General features: G+C 30.1%; 1 protein-coding gene across 2 annotated transcripts in view; it reads left to right on the plus strand.

Moving 5' to 3' along the window:
• The window catches only part of LOC122852397 (sister chromatid cohesion protein DCC1), a 61,626-nt gene that overhangs the window by 26,483 nt on the left and 10,340 nt on the right, over positions 1–24,803 (plus strand). For both annotated transcript variants that reach the window (XM_044152173.1, XM_044152170.1), the window contains exons 10-11: positions 6,813–6,935; positions 12,368–12,432. The gene's annotated coding sequence lies outside the window, so the exon portion shown is untranslated. The remainder of the gene's footprint in view (positions 1–6,812; positions 6,936–12,367; positions 12,433–24,803) is intronic.

The following is a 24,803-nucleotide window of genomic DNA, read 5'->3' on the forward strand; positions in this document are numbered from 1 at the left end:
AAAAAATTTACACTATCAATTATATTATATTCTATACATGCTAATCAACGTCTCAATATGCACGCCGCAGGTTACTTCCATTTCGTTAAAATATACTAAGTTAACTTTCTTAAATGCGAGAATAACTATCGAGACAACTCGACGTTAAGATTTACCGACTCTTTTGCCGCAGTTAGCACGATTGGTTCTTGTAATTTTTTATTTTTAACTATATTATATATTACGAGAGATATTTTACATCGTTATAATTCATACACATCTAGAAAATATATATGCATGCAGAATAATATATAGATTGAAGTCGCGTGTCTGTTGTTCATTCTTTATACTTTTTTTTTATAATAAATGGGTTTATTATAAAATTCATAAGAATCTCAATGGACTCATATATAATTTTCTAAATCTTATCTAAAAGTAAACTTGCTATAATGATCTCAATTTCTTTATTTTTTTTTTTGGTTCACGTTCATTCTTTTGTTATGATATTTTGTTGGGCGCCGAAAGACAGAGTCAATTGCTATTTTTGGCAATAAAAAGATAAAGATAAAAAAAAAAAAAAATGACGTTAATATTTTCGCCAAAAAATTTGGCCAACTCTTTGGATTTTATTCGCCCTTTCTTCAAGAAATTAAACGAATGGTATCATTTGGCAAAGTTGTCCCATTACGCTTGGGGTTATACGCTGTTGTAAAAGAATGACTATTGCAAGAAAATGAAGAAGGTTAGAGTAAAAGGCGAAATAGTATAAGCCATAGCAATATTGCCAGTTGAGATAAGACCTATATATATAGTGGTAAAGTGGAATGGTTGATAAAATAAATGAAAAAATAAAGCTGAAAAAGGTTTGACCAATCGGTGCTTTTCCTTGTGTTTCCAAGACACTAGATGAAACCTCTTCAACACGCGACAAAGTGCTTTTTCCGCCGGAAGCATCAAGTAGGGGGTGTGTCTAAAAAAGAATAGATACGTGGTCACAATATCATTTTGCTACAATTGTGCAATTTCAAGTTTGTATGTGTGTAAAAAAATTTCAAGTATATAAGAATTCTGTGTCGCCATTTCGCGACTTTTATATATATATATGCCACGGGCTGACCACAGCAATACTTTTTTTTATTATTTTTTCTCTATACCGGACATCAGAGCAATACTGTGTTTCCGGATTCTGGCATTTTACGGTGCTATTTGTACAAGATGGTGCGTGATAATAGTAGCTTATACGAGAAAAGCAATTTCTACAGACCACCAGTCGTGTTCTCGACAACTCTACAATTTTAGATAACTCTGATTTGGCATCAACTATACTATAGCATTTTTTTATTTTCAACATTTATATATATTATAAAAGTCAAGGATATTGAAAAATAAAATATATTACTTCAACACTTAAGTAAATAAATATTAATTTAAAAAAAGTAATTAATTTATGAGTATATAATTTTAAATTAGCCGTATTAAAAAATAATATAAAAACGAAAATAGAAAAAAAGGAACTTGTAACTATAATACATCATCGAAAAGAAATAAAAAATAAAATATATAAAAAGAGTAAAAATGCCAAAGGCAATGTATTATGGGTGTACCTAGATATAAATTTTCTGATATTCGACCGTTCGTGTCATTTGAAATGGGGTAGTTTTCTTGGGATCTAATGGTTATTGCCATTCTCAGTGGACATATTGCGTTCCATATACACTGAAGTGCAATGTGTACGACCGATATATATCCAAGCTTCATCGTTTTCTCCATCAATTGCTCACTTCTAGCCATATAGATATAAAAGCGCTTTGTACAAGTCGTTGTATTGGTGAAATAATGTGTCTGATGCGTGTGTACGTGTTTGATAAATTACACGTTTCATGTCTCTCATCCATGAGACAAAGTCATGTCATGAGAAGGCAAGTTGCCTTTGGCTAAATCTTTGTTTCGCTAAGTTTTAGTAAAGATGTGGCCACTTAGTTGAATTATTGTAGTTATATTCTTGGCAATTTATAATAAAGATGTAGGTATTATATTTCTTCAGACTCTTAATATTATATATTATAATCATAATTTAGCTTTTTAAGCATGACAAGTTGTTTGTTTTTATCATCATGCTCGATCTAATATAATATTTTTAAAAATAAATTTCAATATTTTTGTGTATGCTTGTGACATAAAAAAGACATTTATTTAAATATAATCACAAATAAATATACAAAAAAGTTTTCAAGTATAAAAATACAAATGTGTCGAGATGAACATAATGCTTTTAAAAAGAAATATATATATAATATGCGTATTATAGGGGTCAAAATCATCAATGTTTGATTCGACTCACGTATCAAAAAGTGGTCAATGTCGAGTCAACATCCGACACGACCCTTTCTACAAAATCATATAAGTGACCAAATGTATATATACACAGAGTACATCTCATGCCAGACAAATCCTGTCGACATCTTTTACCCAATGGTTCAATTTAACTAAATCCTCTTTCCATTGCGGAATGAATAAAAAAAAAAAAAAACGACAGGGGGAATAAAATCGACTAAGAATATAGGAAGCAAAGACGAGATGTTAGGATAAGATTGGAAAAGTTGTATGAAGGACCAAGTTTAACGGTTATATAACCATTACGCCGTCAATAAAGTAGAATCTAGTGTCTTAACGGTATGAAAAGAAATTCCGGATATAGCTGTCGTAGATTCCAATGAAGTTAAACACAATGCCTTGCCAAAATGAATATCTATATACTTGAACAATATATATATATACACGCAGCGTATATTGTCATTTGACATTATATCGTTTATTGATTGCTCGATAAGTAATTGAACGTAAATATATTTATATCGAAATGCTGTTTTAAACATTTTTCAATTGTGTAATATTTAACTGTCACAATGAGTCGTTTGTTTTTTTTTTTTTTTTCTACAACCTCAAGTTGATGTATAAATAATGGCTAAATTGATTGGTTATTTATTTATTCAATTATTAATGACTATTAAAATAGAGCCATTTTAAAATGCGTTTATAAATGTTTTTTTTTTTTAAATAATTCATCATATGGTCATTCAAAAAAAATTATACAAATTAAAAATGAAAAATAATACAATAAAAAGGTCATTGTCCGTACTGCCTCAAGGCATAGCAACGTCAAATTGTAGCGTGTGCGTGACTTCTCGATTTGAGAAATAATATTAAAAAATTAAAAAAAAGAAAATTAAAAACTAAAAAATAAGCTGAAATAAATGAAATAAAAAAAAAAAACTGTGCGAAATGTGAATAAAGAATTATGCATGTGGCTGTGTATATGCCGCTTGAGGCGACGCTAGCCATAATTTACCTATGCGACTGACAGCTTGCATAATACCCGCGAAATTGGTTTTATAAGACGATGCCAAGCACTGCTTCACAACAATGCCATAAACGCTCCAGGTAAATTACGACCCAGTGGCGTAACAACGGACGTTAAAAGCGGAAGAATAAGGCCGCAGGGAAATAAATATCCATGACCAGTATTTTACTGCAACCGCACAGACTCATTCATTCTCTTTTCACCGAAATCGTTTTCAATATAATGATAGGTTCAATGTTGGATCATCGGCTTCCTTAACCAAGCGTAAATTTTATCTTAACCACACATAACACATTTCATCCTTAAAAGTTCTTTCCGATCTATAAGCTATTCTCATCTATATATAAATTTATACTTTGCTTTATTTAGCTCAAAAAAAAATTATAAATAAAGTATTTCTTAATTATTATCAAACACTTGTTAACTACATCTATATATACATATAGTGTAATAAAAATTCTTATGGCAACGTAATTCTCGTTTTCATGACTTGAATTGGTTTATTATGATGTCATAAACAATTCGTGAGACACGAGTTAATGCAACCACAAATGATTTATTGTCTCTCATAAATTTTTCAACTTATCAGAAATTAGATAACGTTCACTGCACGTAAAAAAAATAAACTCAATATACATATATGTGCTTATTTATTCATCACTTTGAACTACTGATTTTCTACTAAATTTGAAGATTAAAATTGTTTATTAACATTTGTTTACACGGCTGCCAAAACCATTATAAAATCATCAAAAAAAGTAATAAAAAACAAAAACAAAATTAGTATTAAATATAAATTTAATCTGTTTTTTTTTTTTTTTGGTTTTCTTGGAAATTATGTATAAGATATTTATGCAGGTTTTGTTTTAAATATAAATGTAGAGGGTGTTATACTATATGATAATCGGTGAAAGAATATAAGGATCTTTATCAGATTCGTTAAGTAGCGGCCATTACTGTTGGTATCCGCGGCGTCGCCTCGCGGCTTTGCTTTTAAACGACGAAATTATTTAAATTATATGGTGCTTGGTTAAACGTCAACAGGCGGTACCTTGTTGTGTCAGACGTGAAAACTCATCGTCGCCACCATTTTTGTGTATAGTCTTCTCAAAGAACATGTAAAAAAATTAAATAAAAAAAAAAAAAATAAAATGGTGAAAGGGTAGTATGAAAAAAAAAGAAGAAAAAATAAAAAAAAATAAAAATCTACCAAGCGATAAATTCTCGCAGATATCGTCGACTAATTTCAGCAAGTTGTTTAAGACGTCGACTATATTCACGTCGCCTGAGGGAGCTGTCAGACACTTGGCCGATAAGGTACGAGATAAATTGCCGCCTCCTTGCAACCCACGTACTAAAAAGCCTGAAGCTTTGCCCATGAAAATTGTGGTCAGTGAAATCTTGGTAATTCAGTGTGTCCATAATTTTATTATTACAAAATTTAAATTGTAAACTTATTATTTTATAACTTATTTAAAATTATTGATCGAAGCTGCGCAATATATTATTGTTTTAATATTTTAAAGAACAATACGTCTTGTGAGAATAGTAATTTAATATTAAATATTTTAACAGTAACAACAAACATTTGAAGAAAAAATAAAAATCTAATGTATAATTATATAATTGCTAATGCAAATTAGACTCATAATGTTCATATATCTATTTGCTAAAAAAGCATGTTAAATTGTTCAAATAATTTAAACAATAATTATGTGTAACACAGTAAATAGAAGCTCCGATTCTATCACAGTCATTAGCCACATGCGAACATGTATCAGTTATAGGAATTAGGATAGCATGATTTTGATAGTGAAATTCTAAAATGCTTTTGCGTGATGAGACCAACCAATATCCATCAGTCGCTCATATGTAGGTTTACCTTTTCTCATCCTTTCATTTACAATTTGACCGCAATTATTTTCTCAAATGTTAATAAAACAAAATGAGCTAGATAAAGATAGAAGAGATCGTCCTGATATTCAGAGGGCTGAGAGTGCTAGCGAACTGTGGCATGTTGACTTGCTATCAATCTTGTTAAATTACCCACCCGGCCAAGAGTCGTTTTCTAGCGCGCCTGTTGGATTGATAAATTGCCCTATCCTTCACCCCGTCTATTTTGCAGGCACGTAAACTCTCAAACGATGTGCGCGTTGCGTCCTCGAAACTGAAATGCGAGAAAGAAAATCAAATTAACAGGGTGCGCCACTTGTATACCATTCTCGTGACAGCAAATAGATAGATTCAATTGGTTTTTCAATTTATTTCTTCTGTTTATTTTTTATTTCTTTTTGATTTATTTTGTATATCAAATGTGTTGTATTTAATGTCTACTTCAAATGTATACTAATGACGTAAAAACATTTTCACATCTTCCAATTTAAACTGATAAAATTATTGACATTTTATACAAAATACATCGATATACTGTGATCGAAAGAAAAAAAAAAAACGGAAAAGATCAGCACGTGCCAAGCATTTGCTAGTAGTTGGAGTTGCTTTTTTTTTTTTTACATTTTGTGCAGCACAAAACTATCTTATTTTTGCCAAGTAGCCATACTATATTCCTCTCAATTCAACTGCTTTTTTTATTCTATATATATATGTATGTCGTTTTGCAATGAAGATAACTATCGGCTCATTACACTTACCGGCACATTGCCACCTTTACCCGGATCATGGTCTGAGATATTGTACAAAGAAGATACTCTCCGACAAAGTCCAGCACTGATAACGTCTTTAAAGCTTTAAAACACTGTGTATAGTGAGTGGACGCGCCATTGCTAATGGTTTGCTCGCGGGCTTTATACTTACACGGAGAGAATTTTCAGTGTAAGTATATTGGTTGGCTTTCTATTCTTGACAGTGGCATATATATACTGTCGTGTCTGTAAATATATACTTTAACCCCTTCGTAATCCTTACATATGGCAGAAAGAAGATTCTATGCTTGGATTAAGACTCTCAGTCTCTCAGCTATTGTGTTGAAAATTCCATATAAACCCGCGAATAGACGACTAACCACTTTTACTCTTTTACTTTTTGTTCTATGCACAGTGTGATTGTATTGCCTTTATAAATTTTACATACATATATGAGTTTACTAAGCGACTGCTTGAAATTCACACTCATTTTTTATTATATTATATTTTGGTCTCACGGACTTGCTCGAGTAGATATTCTTCTGTATGACAATGGACCATCAGATACGGTAATTCTAACAATGAATATATTTTGCTGCATATGAAAAGCATAGTCATCATCGTAAAAAAAATTATTTAACTGGTTTACCCAACTATATATTCAACTTATAATGATATTCTTTTTTTATTTTTATGCTAAAATTTTAATAGCTAGAAAAATATTTTTATTATTGATGTTTATTTTTTTTTAATCAACACATCATAAAAATTATAAATTATTTTTTATTTTTTAATTGCATCTAACAAATTATTTACGGTTGTTTTAATAGGATCCATCATCGATATTTATATACATGTGCATGTTCGTGGCATGTAGCAGATACTGGAACGATAAATTCAACAGGACTGGCATGCTTGCATGGATGCGCCTCAACAACCCAACCTACTCGCAAGTAAGTATATACCTTGATATATATATATATACATGTATGGTAAATTCTAAAATGATAAATTGAACAGTACCGGACTGGTTAATGAGTCGGCTAAACTTTGTTCCATACATATATATTATTTTTATATATATACATTTACATATATTTGACGAAAATTTTGAGGACATGCAATGTCAGACTGTAAAAGATATGCTCACAATTTTATACAAGCCGGACATAACTTCAAAGCTATTATATGCGACTTGTATATCCGCATGTGGTGCTGTTGCATTTGTCTCTTGTAAACACAACACCGGATAAAGTATATATATATATGTATGCAAGAGAACGTATTGTGTCGTTATCTGTGTGTTTACTCATTATTCAAACTTACCGCGTGCAATTTATCTCAGCTTTACATCATGGAGGATGTGAGCTGCGTGACGATGACGTGCGTCGCCCGGATCTCTTGTCATGCGTTATTCACGGTTTTATATTGAAATTGCCTAGAGGGATAAAAAAAAAAAAAAAAAATTAAAAAATCCGAAACATGTTTTGGTCATGATGATGATGATGATGACGGTGATGGTGATGATGATGATGATAATGACGATGCTGGAAAATGTAAAGTGTACAATTTTATACACACCATAACCGACTTCCATAAAATTTAAAAGACACATCAATCAACTTTATCATTGATTTTTATTTATTTTTTATTCATTTTATAAATTAAATGAATGAATTTTTATCAGGCTAACAGAGCTATATTTAAATATTTTATTTGCAGTCAATACAAATTGTCAATATGTCAACAAAAATTTTAAGTTTTTTTTTTTTCAAATTTCTACATATATAAATTATCTGACTCTATTTGTCACATTGCCAATTAATTTTTCTGAACCTGCAGCAAATTGACACATGTACATCAAAATTTCTCTATTAATTTTGTTTTTTTTTTGTCATAAAATGAATATGGATGTTTTTATATTGCAAGAATATAATGAGTGACACGTCGCGACGTCTATTTGCAACCACCTATAAACTTATACTTGCGAATATAATATAAATATATATACCTGCATCAAATAATGCACAAGCAAACAATGACGTGTGGTGATGTATGTGGGTTACGAGTCGAGCAGCTGGTTGGCCCCCTCAACAACTGGTTCCTCACACCACTGTGGGCGCTCACAATGTCACAATGACGTGTGAGCACTTGTGACAGGGATCGTGTGGGTACTATATATACTACATTGGAAGTTTGTATTACAAGCGCTTGGTTGCACGCAAGGGTAGAGTGAGACTCTTGACACTCATACAGCCATACAATTACAATCTGAAGCAATTCGATTGTAACTAAAATCATTAAATTTTTTATATATAAAAATTTCAATTAAATATATTACAATATTATGAATATATTTATATAAGTTTGCTTATTATTATTAATTATTTAATTTGACTTATTGTATTGATAACAATATCATCTTTAAATAACATACATCCCTTGTACGTTATTTTCAATTTTATATTTTTATACAGTGTGAATTTTGTGACATAGTAGTAACATATACAGGTATTAAACTTTATGCTTTATAAATCCCTGTGCGTGGTCATGCAGATTCCAAGTTGTGCCTGTTCACATTTGCCATGGCTATCGAGTCTGGATCCTGTCACGTCGTGTCGGATCGCGTTACGCTCTCGACACTGATCGGAGATTAGCCCCCCGATTGCATTCAAATCACGCACAAAGAGCTCAACTCAAGAGTGGGACCCCTAAGTTGGACGATACGATAAAGAGGAGAGAAAAATAAAGAAGGGGGGTGATATACATAAGCTATGCGGGAAACGACCTGTATCTGACAGCCGTATCTAACGGATTTCTAACGACCTTTTGTCGCTTTGAAATAAAAAAAATAAATAAAAATATACCTATATATATTAACCTGTAATTATGTGACAGGAAGTAAATTAAACATAGCCCAATTTCTAAGCTTATTTTCATCAAAAAATAAAATAAATTGAATGTTTATTTTATTAAATTCTTTTTTTTTTTTTGAAAGGTATATATTAACATTTAATTTAAAATTATAATTATTTTTCTTTATCAGATTGTTTTATTTAAAAATATGTATACAAAAAAAAATAGCTTTATTATTATATTCATGTATAATTGAAGGGTGTTGTTTGATGTTGAAAAATTGAGTAATTCACATTGATGGTAAAACAGTTGAGTTCCGTCTCAAAAACTCGTTAACACAAGTTGGCATAATGTGCTCCGCCTTTATTCTTTTCTATTTTTTATATATGATAAAACAAATAATAATAATAATAATATTAAGTATACCTTGCTTGAAAATATATAAAGAGAGGTGAAGATTGGAAGCCAAAAAGTACTCGAGGCATTTTAACAAAAAAAAATTATAAATAATCACCTTGTTATCGTTTTAACAAGACTATGTATGATTTATTTATTTTTTTTCAAATCTTGAATACGTATTGAGGAAAGAATAAAAAAAAAAAAATATGTTTTTTTAAATTTGAACAAGTGGTGAATAAATTTTAATTTGATAAAATAATAGATTGCGAGCTTGAAAAAAAATATTTTAAATCAATTGATTTAACGGCGACAACTTTTTCTTCTATTCGTCTTAATACTCAATGGGGGTCTTAATTAATGATTCAAAAGGTGCGACCTAAAAAGATTCATCAGTTACGAGTTGTGTTCTTAGAAAAACAAGATCACATCCTTTCTCTTATTCAGCCACCCAGAAGCTTGACTTAATCAGTGATAATCTGATCGAACAAACTAATTGATTACATTTAAAAGTTATACCTAATTAACAGAAGAAAAAAATTAAAATATTATTTTTATATATTTCATTAGTTAATCAAACAAATTAACATTTATAAATTTTATCGTTTAAACATATTTTTTGTAATAACAAAACAATCAAAAAGTCGACAATATGCGGGTACTCTCATTCGTCATTTTTTTTTATTTTCTTCAAGTGCTAAAGTCAAAAAATAAAAAAAATGAAAAATGGATACTAAGTTTTCATAAGAGACGCCTCGTTGTCGAGACGTTGCCTGAATGGATAAAAAGTGTGGGTAGACATGAAAAATATTATAAGAGGGTAGGGATGATAGAGTAGCCAATGCGTTCATTCAGTAAATAGCGTGATTGATCGATATTATATTCATAACATCCAACGACTTGTCATCAATCATGAGCCCACTATACCACTGCACACACATAACATCATTCAACCTCCATAATATAGCTGCACATTGCTCGTTTCATGTAATAATATATTTTGACTATACAGCTTTGGACGTTCTGTTTTTATGGGTGCTCCATAATATTTTTCATATAAAAATAAAATTTAAATTTTTTTATAAAATCAATAAAATAAATATAAAATGTTTAATCAGTGCTTTAGAAAAATTGATTTACTTGTCAATTCAAATGTCCACAATGTAACAATTGACATACCACCCCATTTATTTTTCGATTCTCAAACAAAAAAAAAAAAAACCAGTTTAAATTTTTATAATTTATATTAATTTTTGGACAATTCAATGCTTGATCATACTTGTTATAAATAGACAATTTTTTTTTCGCAATTTAATATATTTAAGCAGATGTATACAACGTAATTTATATTCTTATGATACTTGTTTGACGAGGATAGATTCATCCGACGGATAGTCAAAGTATAACAAAGTTGATTTAGATGGTTGAATGCCAATTCGACATTACCTTATTTTATTCCCCTCAATCTTTTCTGATGGATGGTGTATGGAATAAATATTCTCTTTTTATATTCCAAGTGTTTTTAAAATGATAAATGTGTAATATCATCATACATATAGTTCATGCTAGTTGGAGCATGAAAAAAAAAATAAAATAATAGTCGTGATGATGATGATGCATGAGGGGATTGATAGAAAAAAAAAAAACAGGTGTGAATTGAAATTTTTCATAGAGTATATAACGGTAATTTAATTGGACAAGAGGTAGAGTAAAAAGGGAGATTTTAGTGTCTATATGTATAGAGACATGAAGGATGAAAAAGATGAGTACACAATGGATATGGATGATGCCCTTATATATACACTTAGTGATTGTGATGCTTGAATATGTTAGGTGTATGACAATAGGGTCCAGTGCTCAGTTCGACACCGGTAGCTTTCATATACCCTCTTTGCTGACACTTGAGTCATTTTTACTTTTTTTTTTTTTTTCTCTTTCTTTATTTCTTTCGTCTCTTTTACGCCAAAACATATATTATTTCTTTGTGCAGCGCTTTACTCAGGTAACCCGATCCTGTGGCAGCCTAAATAAACAATATTAAATAAATAAAAGCTATTTGAAATGTCAGAGCAATGTTTGCCTAGCTGTCAGGGGCGTGCGCGAGCTCTTTAATTTTGTTTTTTCTTTTTTTTTTCATTTATTTATTTATTTTTTTTTTATATTTACTGACTTTTTTGATATCATTTAGAAATATTTAAAATTGCTTCTATATTTTAAAGAAATTATGACACGTCTTTCATCTGACAAATATATGTTTTCATAAAGAAAGACAAATAAGTTATCTTTAATATATGAAAAATTTTTTATTTAAAAAAGAAATAAAAAATAGATTAAAAATAAAAACATTTTATTATATAAATTATATGTCTGACACAAAAAAATTTAATATGTTTTATAAAAAAAAATAAAATAAAATAATGATAAATATTAATACAGACAAAATGGGTCGACAGGGACAAGCAAAATTGACAGTTTATCTGTCTGTAAAGTCATCATATAGTCAAGAATATTATTACACTTAATATATGTATAATATAAGTCTACTTATATTTTCTTTCTTATTCAATTTTACATTGATGGTTTGTGCTCTGGCATGTCTGGGCTTTGCCTGTCTAGCAGCATGACATCGTGTGACGCCCTCTTTATTATACATTCAATTATTTAGCGCTGCGCGTGACAAGCACTATTGCATATTTATATCCACCTCACTCGGCAACGATGCCGGGAACAAGAATATGTCTCACGAAGCGACTCACTATATATATGTATATATATGTAGATAAATATAATAAAAATATGTACAGAATCATTCGCGGTGGGATAAGGGGCTTCTACTTTTTGACAAGCTGTCACAAGCATACGTTAACATTCTAATAAAGGAGCCCAGCATGAACATGCGGCTTTTATAAAAAAGAATACATATATACATTAATATTTTTATACAATTTTCAATGTATTTTTTTTTTTCTTTTATTTATTTTGCTGTGACCCAGGTGAAAACTCAAGTCTCAACGTCAATTTGACAAACTAATGGGTCAAATAAATTAATGCTCAACAGATTCATGCGTATTAATTAATTTTTTTCTGTTAATTTTGCAATAATACAATGATGTTTTTCAAATTATTGTTGCAGATAATATGAATTTCAATGAAACAAGCTGCAGCACACATCGATCACATGCTTCGATCATCAATTGGGTGAGTTGTGCAATTTTTTTAATCTATTTCAAATTTAAAACTATAAATAAATTGAATTTCGTCGGATATTTAAACATACCGTGTCGAGTGTTTATCATTATAAGTATGTAAAACAGAAATGAAAAATGAAAAACAAGCAAAGATAAGTTTTAAGAATTGTGTACGTGTTATTTGGGCAACAACATCAGCATAAAGGATAAATGGTACTTTATAAAATGAACATATATTGCCTCACGTTGCTTATATACACACAGTGCTGTTCGCAAGTGCTTATTCTCACCGCATCGTTATGGCTACGACGTTGACGGACGACTCTTTTACGCACGGACGACGTGAAACACAAATTGTGGGTGCAGCTGTACTGATAGTAATCAAGAAACACGCTAGGTAGCACTGTCGAGTGGCCGGATAATAATTCTTTTTGTGAGACCATATTTATGTTGACCGAGTTTTCGTATATGACGATTTGTTTGTACATAAAGGTACGAAGAAAAAAAAATAATATCAAAAGATAGATATGTTTAGGTAAAAAAGAATAATGAAAAAAAGATGAAGATAAAAATTTCTTGCAGTCAACGTTTATATGCTGGATAAATCTATGTACATACAGTATAAAAAGTTTGGATATCAAGCGAACTGGAAAGAAATCTATATACGAATAAAATTTGGTTTATCGACTCAATTCCCAACAAAAGATGTGTAGATATTTCATGGTGATGTGGTAGTAGCTCCCGGGGATTTTAAACCAGTACAATGGAATCATTGGTATATATAAGAAGAGAAAACAGCCTGTTTCTCTATTCGGTTGCAGGTATTATAATGTACTATGTGTCGTGACAATGTCCCTGCCAATTCTAGATCAACCAACGAGATTATAGATCCGAAAAACAGCCGCGGAGTACAATAACCGTACTGAGTATACTTTCAACAGTGACTGCTGCCATTGCTTGGTTTGCTGATCCCGGATCCTATATATGTAAATGTTAATACATATATGTATATAGGTGAACATGTATTTTTGTTTAGCTCCCTGAGCTGTCTGACCGCGGGGCTAATTCCAACCGACGTGCCCTTTCCCTATTCATTCGTTCGTAGCGCACACTCATCCACTAGAGATTGGATTCGCAAAATTCAATTACTCTGGTACATGAATTCTCTTATTTGATGTTAAGGATTAATGTCTACTCTGAGATTTCTTTTTCTTTCTATTTTTACATATACATTCATGTTTACAATACTTATATATATATGGGTAAAAATTACTTTGATCATATTTTAGCGTACATAAAATCTCTCGACAAATATGATTGTCTATATGTATATTGGTCATTTGAAATGAAAATTGAATAACAATATATAACCAGCTTGGGTGGTTGACTTGAGTCACGTATCAGTCTGACCCGTTATTTAGTACATATATATTATTACCAGTCTCAAATACGAACATGTTGTGTCATGTATTCTCGATACGTCTGGTAAACGCGCATATCCACACATGTTGAATAGTATATCCAGATCATTAATATTCCAGTTTGTATATACGTAAAAGGCTCGGCATGATCCCAGATCCAAAATGCGAAAATTGAACACTTTATATATATAATCTATTTGATCACACACATATACATAACATGCAGTCGCATCACGCATTTATATATATTATGTATAAAATACACTTTGACAAAGGGCAAACATGAATAGAAGAGACACATGGGGGATATATAAATAACGATCTTTTCCAAGTCTTTGCTCGCATTTGGCACTCCCTGTAACCACCATGGGGTGTCCATGATGTGTTCTGTGTGTCATCTAGAGTGACACTCCTCGATCTATGTCACATTTCATGTATCCTTATTAAAATCAACAGAGTAAAGAGACTTAGTGCATTCAAAGTATACCCAGATAGGATAATGCTTTTATTTTTTTATATTGCATAAATATAATTAGGCATTTAGCCAAGCTAGATAGTCTAGTAGTTTATGCATTTTATCATTAAAAAAAAGCTTGAAATTTTATTATAAATAAGTATGATGGAAAATAAATATTCTTTGGTGTAATGCCCAATAAATAATAACATAGTCAGCTCGATTTTTGGGGTTGATTTACAAATCATTCATGAGCTTTCAGTATCATCTATGAGATGTAATCTGCATTGGTCTCTGAGGGGGTGTTGAGAGACAGGAAGTTTAAGGGTTTCTTATGTCATGAAGATAACAGCAACTATTGCCCTAACTTATGACAAGAGGGCGAGTATGAGAAATCGAGTGGAAGACTTTTTTCTTTTTTTTTCAACGATAAGCAGAGAAAAGTTTGGCATAGACATAACTTGTCTCTTATTACTGGAAATAGTATCGCTTATCGATAGCTGCTGCATTCTTGACTTGAAAGAGTAAAAATACTGAACCCTGGATAGATTCTTTCAATATCGTGAATGAGCTGTAGATTATCTTTTTTTTTTTTTTCTAACCAATCCTTTATATAGCTTTCTATTGTAATTTTTTTTACTTTTATTTTTTATCATTTTATGTAATCTCTAATCTCCATGTTGAAAGAGTCGGAAATTGTCGACAAGACTGTATTAGTCAGCGATATCAAAAATCTTGATAGCAAATAATCTTAGCAATGGCTGAAGAACAAATTTTTTTTCAAACTTATAATACTCAAAAATTTATTCCAAGTTGTGAAATTCGTACCACATTATTGATTGTCTATTATTATGACTTTGAAAAAAAAAAAAGAAGCATTATAGTTATAATGGCAGATTGTTTAGAAAGTTATAGTAATGATGTACGAGTTAACGATGTAGGCATTTTGAAAGATCCCACGAAATAAAAAAAATATAAGGAAATTTATACATAGTGTCAAATTTGTTGACGCCCACAATAAGACCGCACATATAATAATTATCGTTATCTTCATAATCATCATAATTATCGGTGATAATAATGTACATATACAAGCAGTTAAATGCGCCATATTTTTGTCATTTTACGCCCCAAAGGTGAAGTCTCTTTGTACGTTCACATCAGCCATTAGTCATCACATCAATTTTGTATTATAATAGAGAATTTGGGGTGAATGGTAGGCGTGTATGTAGGCGGACTGTGACATAAAGTGATGCATGCTATGTTACGTTTTTTTTTTTTATTTTATTTTTTGGTGCAGACCAAAAACACCTGGATGACATTACGTAGAAGTGACCACCGGAAATGAATGAATATATTTGTCGTTTATTTCTTTATGGTTTGAAGAATAAAAATGTGACAAAAAGACATTCAGGTAAATTTGAGAGAAGAAGACACTACCGTGTGTGCGGTCAGTTAATAAGACGGACTTATTTTCCGGTTGCGTTATGGTATTAATACTATTCATGAATCTGTAACAGCTGCTCTTAATGTGGGTGTTTATACAAACGTAACATTGGGATGCTTTTATCGCCTTAATGCTCTGTATCTTTTCTTTCTTATTTTATTTTTTTTTTTTTATGTTACTCATGTTTCAATTTGTGACAGTTATCATTTGTTATACTGTTTTATTTTGCTTTTCTATTGAAAATAAAAAAAAAACCCCATGGATTATTGAGTATCAGATTTCCATAGTTGCTTCGTATAAAATTTGATGAGGTGAAAAAAAAAAAGATGAACGAATTATTTTCATTGACGCAGGTATACAAAAATTTTTCATGGATAATAAATCCTATGTTTTTTTGATGCAGTGAAAAATTAAGTAGTTTTACTGTCACATATATGAAAGAACAAGTAAGCTGGTATACACAGCTTTCTGAATGATAAAACTATTTTTTTTTCTTTTACAAAAATTCTTTTTTGGGCATTTGAAATAACCGTTAACACAGTTTCATCAGAAATACGTCTTGCGTTTTAGGTAATCTCATTAGTCTACCATACTGAAAATACGGCTGTGAGTAATCTGATCCACTCTGTTGACAAACTCTTCTCTTTCTCTCTAGTTATATACACTAAGAGATCTCGACAGGTAAAACAGGCTTTACATCGGGCAACATCAATTTATGTTGAATCTGATAGGTAATGTAACAAACCTTTATGCTGACAGACATCATGTTGTCGTTTTTTTATTATTTTTTTTTTCATATATATACGTTCGTCATATAAAAACTTTGTCAATCAATATGACAAGAATATTTTCAAAAAAAAAAAAAAATTATATTTTAAATTAAAAATTATATTAAAGCCCTATATCAATAAATCATTTTGTTTTGTCAGCTACAATTCTGTTCATGAAATTTGACATTGACATTATTATAATCTATATAAAATCTGATTTCACTTCAGAGCATCCCCTTCGACTAAACCAATAATTTTTTTCTATATATGTACTCGCACCAGCTGCCTGCCTAGATAAATTTCGTGTGTCAACGGGTGGCCATCGAAAAACAATGTTATGTTCTACATTGTAACTGTGTGACATAAAATCGTTTTGCAACATGGCAAGGGAGTATGAAGTATCATTGAGGGGATATATAATAGAGAGTAAGAGAGCAACAGAAATAGAGAGAGCAAGATGACTAGATTATGTATATATATAGGTGCTTGACTGGGCTTGGGCTGGGCAAAATTTATAGCTTGTATGTATATATACGATCTCGCGGTCGCGACTCACAGATAACACAAGCTTCGGTATCGCTTTGGCAAAAGTAATGATCCTGTTTACAGTTATCGTCGACGTGTCGAGTAGATATCGATTGAGTTACTGGGACCCCGCAGAAGTTGTTGTTGTTGTACTCCAGGCCAACGGCAATACCTAAACCAGGTCTTGTTACAGCTATCGAACTCTTTATTTATGCTTGTCCAGTTATATGCGCAACTGGGCACAATCAAATAATTTATTTTATAAAGTTCAAATGATTCGCAATGACACGGTACATGAGTCTCATATGTATAATTTTTATTTTGCAGTTAACATTATAAAGTATAAATAAATCTTTTCATTTTTTTTACTACTCTAAATGATAAACTGTGAAATAATAATAACAGAAAATATTAAATATAAAAATATGTATACACTTTGAATACATGTCATGCATGTCAACAATATATACATTGATATTTATAAATGACGTAAAAGCACACATCAATTGTCAATGTCAATTTTCAATATAATCTAAAATGTTGAATAATTTTCTTTCATAAATATTAATATACAAAGTATAAATATAGAGTTTGCAATTTATAACGTGGAATGGCATGTAGTGTAGATGGAAAATTATTGCTGTTAACTATACAGCATAGTTGTTATGCGTGACGTGAATATATATAATACTAAAACACAACTATTAAGCTTCGACAGTTAACATATTGCCGTGTGGGTTTTATTTAAGATGTTCAATCGACGTGTAGGCACTTAAAATGAACAGTCATGTATATACTTATGTATAAATATTCGTAGACACCTTCTATCGAAAAATGAGTATATATATTTTGTGCGATAGATGAATGTTTATCTTTATATATACGCATGTATTTTCTGCAACTGTAAATTTCCATAATTACATAGAAGTAGATAGACTTAATATTTCTTACTCGGAATTTATAATATAGTTTTTTTTTATGAGGGCTGTACAGAATAAGTTATAAACTAAGTTTTACGCCAACTTTTGTAAAACTTGCATACATCGTATATGTATATCAAAAATGCTAAACATCATGTATATGCAAGTCGTAAACTAAATGACTGATGATTACCTAAATTTATTTTTTTATTTTACTTTACATTTTAAAGTGAGAGACATTATACTTCAAGTAATTTAATTCAATACATACGTATAAACTTATGTATGTATATAATAAAATTGCATACAAATGTATTTATAATAATATTCTGATATATCTACTATATATTCTATATAAAAATTGGAAGCAATATAAACATTTATACCCTTCAATCTATAGTCGTATATTAAATTCAGTCACGACGCTTTTATGCTATTGTGCCATTGCTTCTTTGTTCTTTAATCGAATCTGCAGTATGTTCTACTTGGGTTATATGAGAACCAAACCGATACTACCAGTTTCTTGATGTTTATTACCCAGTAGCAAAACCCTAACGAACTGCATCTCAGTATATGTTATTGGTGGTTTAAAATATATATATACATTCGGCTTTCACCTTTTTATACATCAAAAGCTAATGTGTACTTTACTCAAGTGTCGTTTCACGTTTCTATTTGCATTGCATTGAATAAGACTCTTTCTTCTTTAAAATACATTTGTTTTTTTCCTTTTCTTTTCTTTTTGTTATATAGTATTTTTCAATAAACTTCTATGTGTGTGTGTATAATATTGGATAGCCATAAGAAAAGATCGAGGTACTTGAAAAAAAGATCATTGAACCAATATATATAAAAGTGGTCTTGGATATATAAGAGGGTGAATTTTGTACAGTATATATAGTTGGATAACATGATCAAAGTATAGTCGCGGGGAACAACGATCTTCGCGACGTCGTTTGCCGTTTAGATAATAACGCGCATTTTATCTCTATCATAAAACCTAATTTATGAGAACATTTGAGTCTATGGGCGTGCTATGGTCCAATGGAATGTGAAACGTGGCATATATAGCAAAGATATACCCATTCTTTTTGTGTTTATGTATATAGTACATACTATCATACACAATAGAAAGTGTAGGTTATACTGTTTAGTTGATAATATAGAGTAGTGAATTTTTGCAACGTCGTTAAAAAATTGTAATGCATCATTATTCATTCTACATCAATGGCTTTTATCTATTTAAAAATTGCTGAGATAAAAAATAAATATTTAATATTTTTAATTGAATATAATTTGATATATTTATTTTGGCTGGAATAATTTAAATTCACTGTCGGTTTTTTGTTGATTATTTCTTTTGATCACGAAAAAAATTTACTAGAGAAAAAGATAAAGAAGATATCCCAAATTCTCAATGGAATTAAAAATAATCGCATTGTCACATTTAAAATGAAAGAAGTGTTTAAATACATAAAGAGATACCGAATTCTTTGACAAAATAATAAATCTGTAAAATCGTTTAGTTAGAATTCATATATAAATTTTGTAAGCTTTATTGATGATGCATTTAAACTGCACTTTGGCTTGTGTATAACAGATATATACACAAGCCATTTAACCAACTAAAGATTTAGCAAAGCATTGAGTTTGCAGTATAGCATTAAGCTGTTTCTCAAAAAATTCTAAAGAACAAATACTATACGATTTTTAATATATAAAATAGTATAACGGGCTGAAAGCCCATTAGATGTCAACATTAATCAAGTTTTTTAAATTCCACAGACCAATTTACTATGTACGAATTGGCATCCTTTTACTTTAAGCTTTTATTTACAACGATGTATAGCTAGAAATTCATTCAAAGTATTTTGCAGTATACGTTGCCAACACACTCGAGTCAGATTGTAATAGAAATAAAAAAATAAAAAAAACGAACGTTATGGCGACCATGAAACTGAGGTAAAGTACCAACAATTCAGAAAAGTATGAAACGCAATGCGCTATTATAGATACGAGTCGTCGGTTCTTCCTGGCTCGTATAACCCATGGCCATAAAGTTATATACTGTGAGATAAAATATTGTCATTCATTGTCGTATACATATAGCTCTTGCGAAACCCCTAGTACCAACCCCTAACCATACCAATAATACATTCGTCGCTTTATCTTAAGGCCATTACAACAATCTATTAATGGCTCGTAACCAATAAATCATAAAACCATCCAATGTCGTTGGCCACAATCAGCATGAAGTTTGTGATCCATTGGCAAGTGCAAAACCATTGACCGCAAAGAGAATAATAAATTTTAATTCTTTTGTTTTTTTTTTTTCTTCTCTATATTATTTTTTATATATCATTATTATTTAAGTATCCATTATTCTTTTTCTCATTTTATTTTATTACATCACAAGTATTTAATGTCAAAAATTTATCTGTATCAGACACCAAGAATCCACATTGGTGTGTCACATCGTGAAATATTTATTGTCTCATAATTTATAACCGCATAATTTAAAAATAAAAAAACGCGTGTTCTTTTTCAAACAGTATAATATTATTGATTAAAGTTGATTTATTTTATTGCCATTTATAATCTTCATATAAATAATATTTTTTTTTTTATAATTTTATTTTTAAAAAAAATATTTAATGTATATGAAGATAATAAAGTATGAAAGATAAATTCTGCAAACATGATACTGTAATGTCAAATTATTCTTGTCTGATGTTTTACATGCCACTGTTCATGCAAGTCGTGTGGATCATCATCTCACGACACGTTGTCATGTCATTTGATACGATACCTTGTATATATACAAAAATAATCTAAGTGAAAAGTAAAAGCTTGATGAAATCAAAATGTATACATATATTATAATAAAAATAAAAGAAAATAAAAAAAAAAGATCATTTGATCTCAAGACTTGAATACAGCCTTGATGTTTTATATATATTCAAGGTATTGGTTAGATGGTTTGTCGTGTGCGGTGCAGCAATGTCGGTGAACGTGTGTGTTCTGTGTTTTGAATACATGAAACAAGCGTTGCTTGTCTGCGTCCACCTGAGTTATGATAGTTTTGTGCCCACCCTGACTTGCTTGTATTCATCTTGCTTGGACTAACTTGACTGCCTTTAAATATACTCTTTTATCCTTCAACTTTCTTGAACGCGCGCTTGTTCCTGGCGGCCATTTTGATTTGAAAAAAAAAAAAACAAACCGGTTGCTCCGCGTGTGCCCTCACTAACATACACCTAAGAAATATGACTATTTATATTTTATATTTTATACATACGAAACAGCATGATCGTGATTGCAACTGTCATGCCGGCTAAAATCCCTTGTATTATATTGAAAAGATATTTAATTTTAACAGTCATATAAAAATATGAAATATTAGAAAAATAAATGTAATATTATTGATAATTTATCGTCTAGATGAGAAATAATTTTGATTGATATATCTCAATGAATATATCAGGATATTTTTATGAGACAATAGACACGTAACTTTGAATAAATGGGCAATTCATTTATCATTGTGTCTCTACAATAAAAGACATTATAAATATCAAAGCGTGGACGTAACATAATCTCTCTCTGTTTTTCTACCCACGTTGATCCTACTCATGTTAATAAATATAAAAATAAACTGCATTTTACAAAGACAGTAAATAAATACAATATAGTCATTTCTTGTTTATAACAACAGAAAGACAGATAAAAAATAAAATACATGAAAAAATTTTAAATACTATACTAATCTTTCGACGCTTATATGATGTGTGACTGAGTTCATATGGCATATATATATTTTGCATTGAATAGACAGGTAACTTTAACACTCAACTGTTAATTGTTAATTTTATTATTGTATATTTTTACATATTTGTATGAATAAAGTATGCAAATATGGCTGTAAATCTTTAAATTTTATACTTGTTGCTTGAGTATAATATACATTAAAATTATGTAAAAACCTGTGACTTCAATCATTTTGATGGTATACGGCGTCGGTAAGGCGTGTCGTCGCAATTGCCTCGATAGAGTTACAAGACTCGTTTTGAATCTTGTCCTGAAAATTTATGGAACTGTCAGCTTAATTGCCGTGTGGTTCTGGCATTTTAATATCATATAGACAGAATTAAGCACGTAAAAATAATAAAAACTTGAGAAAAGTAATTATAAATCATTTTATATATATATATAAAAAATAAATAAGCACTCATTTCGTTATAATTTATTTTTTTATTCAAAAAGCAAACGATGGTGGACAATATTATTATACTGTAAAATAATTTAATTGCAAAATATTTCTTCAGGATTAAGCGCTATTCGTGTATCATATTATGAATCAAATTGCGGTAGATCGTGAGTGGAAAGAAGCTTTGGGAGACGATAAATTATCCATAACATGTAGCTATATAATAAAATCATATCTAACTGGTTGTATCGCAATTCTGTGGTGGATAAAGAAAAATAATGTTCAAAAAGTCAGTTATAATAGTAAATATATATATTTATAAGAAAAATAAAAGGAGGGTGACCAGTATAAATAATGATACCACAGCATGAGCTCAAAAATATATATAATAAATATTTCTTTTGGGCCTTCCGCACCACCAAAAAACCTGAACATGTTTAACGCCAACATAAATGACTTTCTTGCCTGCAGTGCCGTGTCTGTAATTCATTTTTTTTTATAACCGATGAATGAATCACAACTATCATAATGCAGTTTTTATTTTTTATTTTAAATTTATAAAATTTACAACTTCATTATAATAATATACTCTGCACAACCCAAACAAAAATAACAATTAAATTAATGAGCTTAAAAAAAAAGGCTTAAAAATTTATTACTTAAAAAATAAATTGATATATCAATTGTTACAATGAATAAAAAAAATATTTAAGAAATATAAATTTGTACTAAATGTATGAAGAAAAAAAAAAATGACAATGTTAGTAAACGTGGTGAAATCCAATTTGTAGATTATTTGTTGGTCGAATTGTTCCCTGGAGCGTTTACTATTGTAGTTGAGTCGCATCTGGGGTAGATATACTGTGGACATGTATACTTTCCGATGGTCTGTATGTATAAAGCTACATGTCCCTAAGGATTTTGTTGGAAAAGCGTTTTTATTTTTTTTCTATTTTCCTTGAAAAGAAATCTCTTCACTTGATAATCTCAGGATTTTTCCGTTTTCACTTCCGGTCATGTCTAGAGACTCAATACAAAATCAGTGTTAGTTTTTTTTTTTATCCCTGCCTTATAGATATCAAAAAAAAATATAATATATCTTGTATATGAATGAAATGTATGACTAGATTTTTTTTTTTTTTTTTCTATCGAATGAATGAATAACAAAATACATAAGTCTATAAGGAAATTTCATGTGGCGCCCGACAGAAAAGACACTTACATGAGCACCGGACAACTAAAGTGCTGATGTCTGTTTGGCGGATCTTCTTTAGACCGCTGATACACCAGTATGTCAAGCCCTCATCATGACAGGCGACATAAGCTGGTTGACGATTTGGTAAAAAAAGAAAAAAAAAGGAAAATGAATAATAGGTCTATCCCCTCAGTTCAATGAAGTGGACGTGGTCCAAAGTGACGGCTCTTTTTTTGGTATACCCAACTGTGCCACTCAGAAAAAATAAAAAAATAATAAAAAACATAATAATGTGTGTGTTTAAATATATACAAATTGTATGTGTAGGAGTTCATCTATATAGCCAGTGGGTGTATTCCATGAGAATGTTGTAATCCCAGCTTAGCTCACGATTTGTTTGGCAGTCGTTAGTGTCGACGGAGTTGGCTAATCACTTGAGTATTGTCGGCGTAATATATCCAACAAGACTATTTCAAAAGCAAAAAAAAAAAAAGCTTTTTTTATTTTTTTGTTAAATTTATATACAATTAAGATATACCGAAATGCTTGTCTATTCGGCTTCTGATTTGTCATGATCCATTCAAAAAACGTCAGCAAAATCTTTGTATAAATAAAAAATATTTCATTTAAAAAGAATTTATAAAATAACATTTATATTTCATTTGGTGCACATGTCATAATTAGTCAGGTAATTATTAAAACTGGTTGTGGTATTTGAAGCACGTATGGTGTGTGCAATGTGACCAAAGTTGAGATGCATAAATATGTTTAAGAAAATATACGTGGTTGTATATCGACGATGGTGGCACTATATGTAAGGATACCCTCGAGACATATTTCGTAAGACAACAATAGAAATGCATCGTTGAAACTTTTTTTTTTTTTTTTTGTGTATCACCAAAGGCACGATGAATATACAATACCTACTGCATTATGTATATCATGTGGCTCAAAATGCACTCACACATATTTACACATACATTGTGTTTAAAAAATATATATTCATATTATATAAAAAACTTTTTATGATATGTACGTCAAGGGAGTATTTTAATCCTAAACAATATATCAGCAAATACGATCAAAAATAAAACCACTAGTGTACACTAGTAATAATAATTTTTTAAATAAATATTATTATTTTAAATTTGAATAATCACTTATTCATAAATATATATATATCAACAAACATTCAAGATAAATAATAATATAGCTCATTGTCATATGCAAACTGACAAATGACTATTTTTATAAATAATGAAATTATTATTATAATTTTTGAGTATATTATTTTTATCATATTATCTAAATGTATTGCATTAAATTTATAATGAAAAATGACAGACATATTTCTCTGTTTAATTCATATATATGAAATTTGTTGTTAATGCAACATGACAGTTGCGATGGGGCGTGAAACCAATTTCTGAAGTGTCAGCACA

The sequence above is a fragment of the Aphidius gifuensis genome, linkage group LG3 (genome assembly GCF_014905175.1).
Source record: "Aphidius gifuensis isolate YNYX2018 linkage group LG3, ASM1490517v1, whole genome shotgun sequence".
Lineage (NCBI taxonomy): Eukaryota > Metazoa > Arthropoda > Insecta > Hymenoptera > Braconidae > Aphidius > Aphidius gifuensis.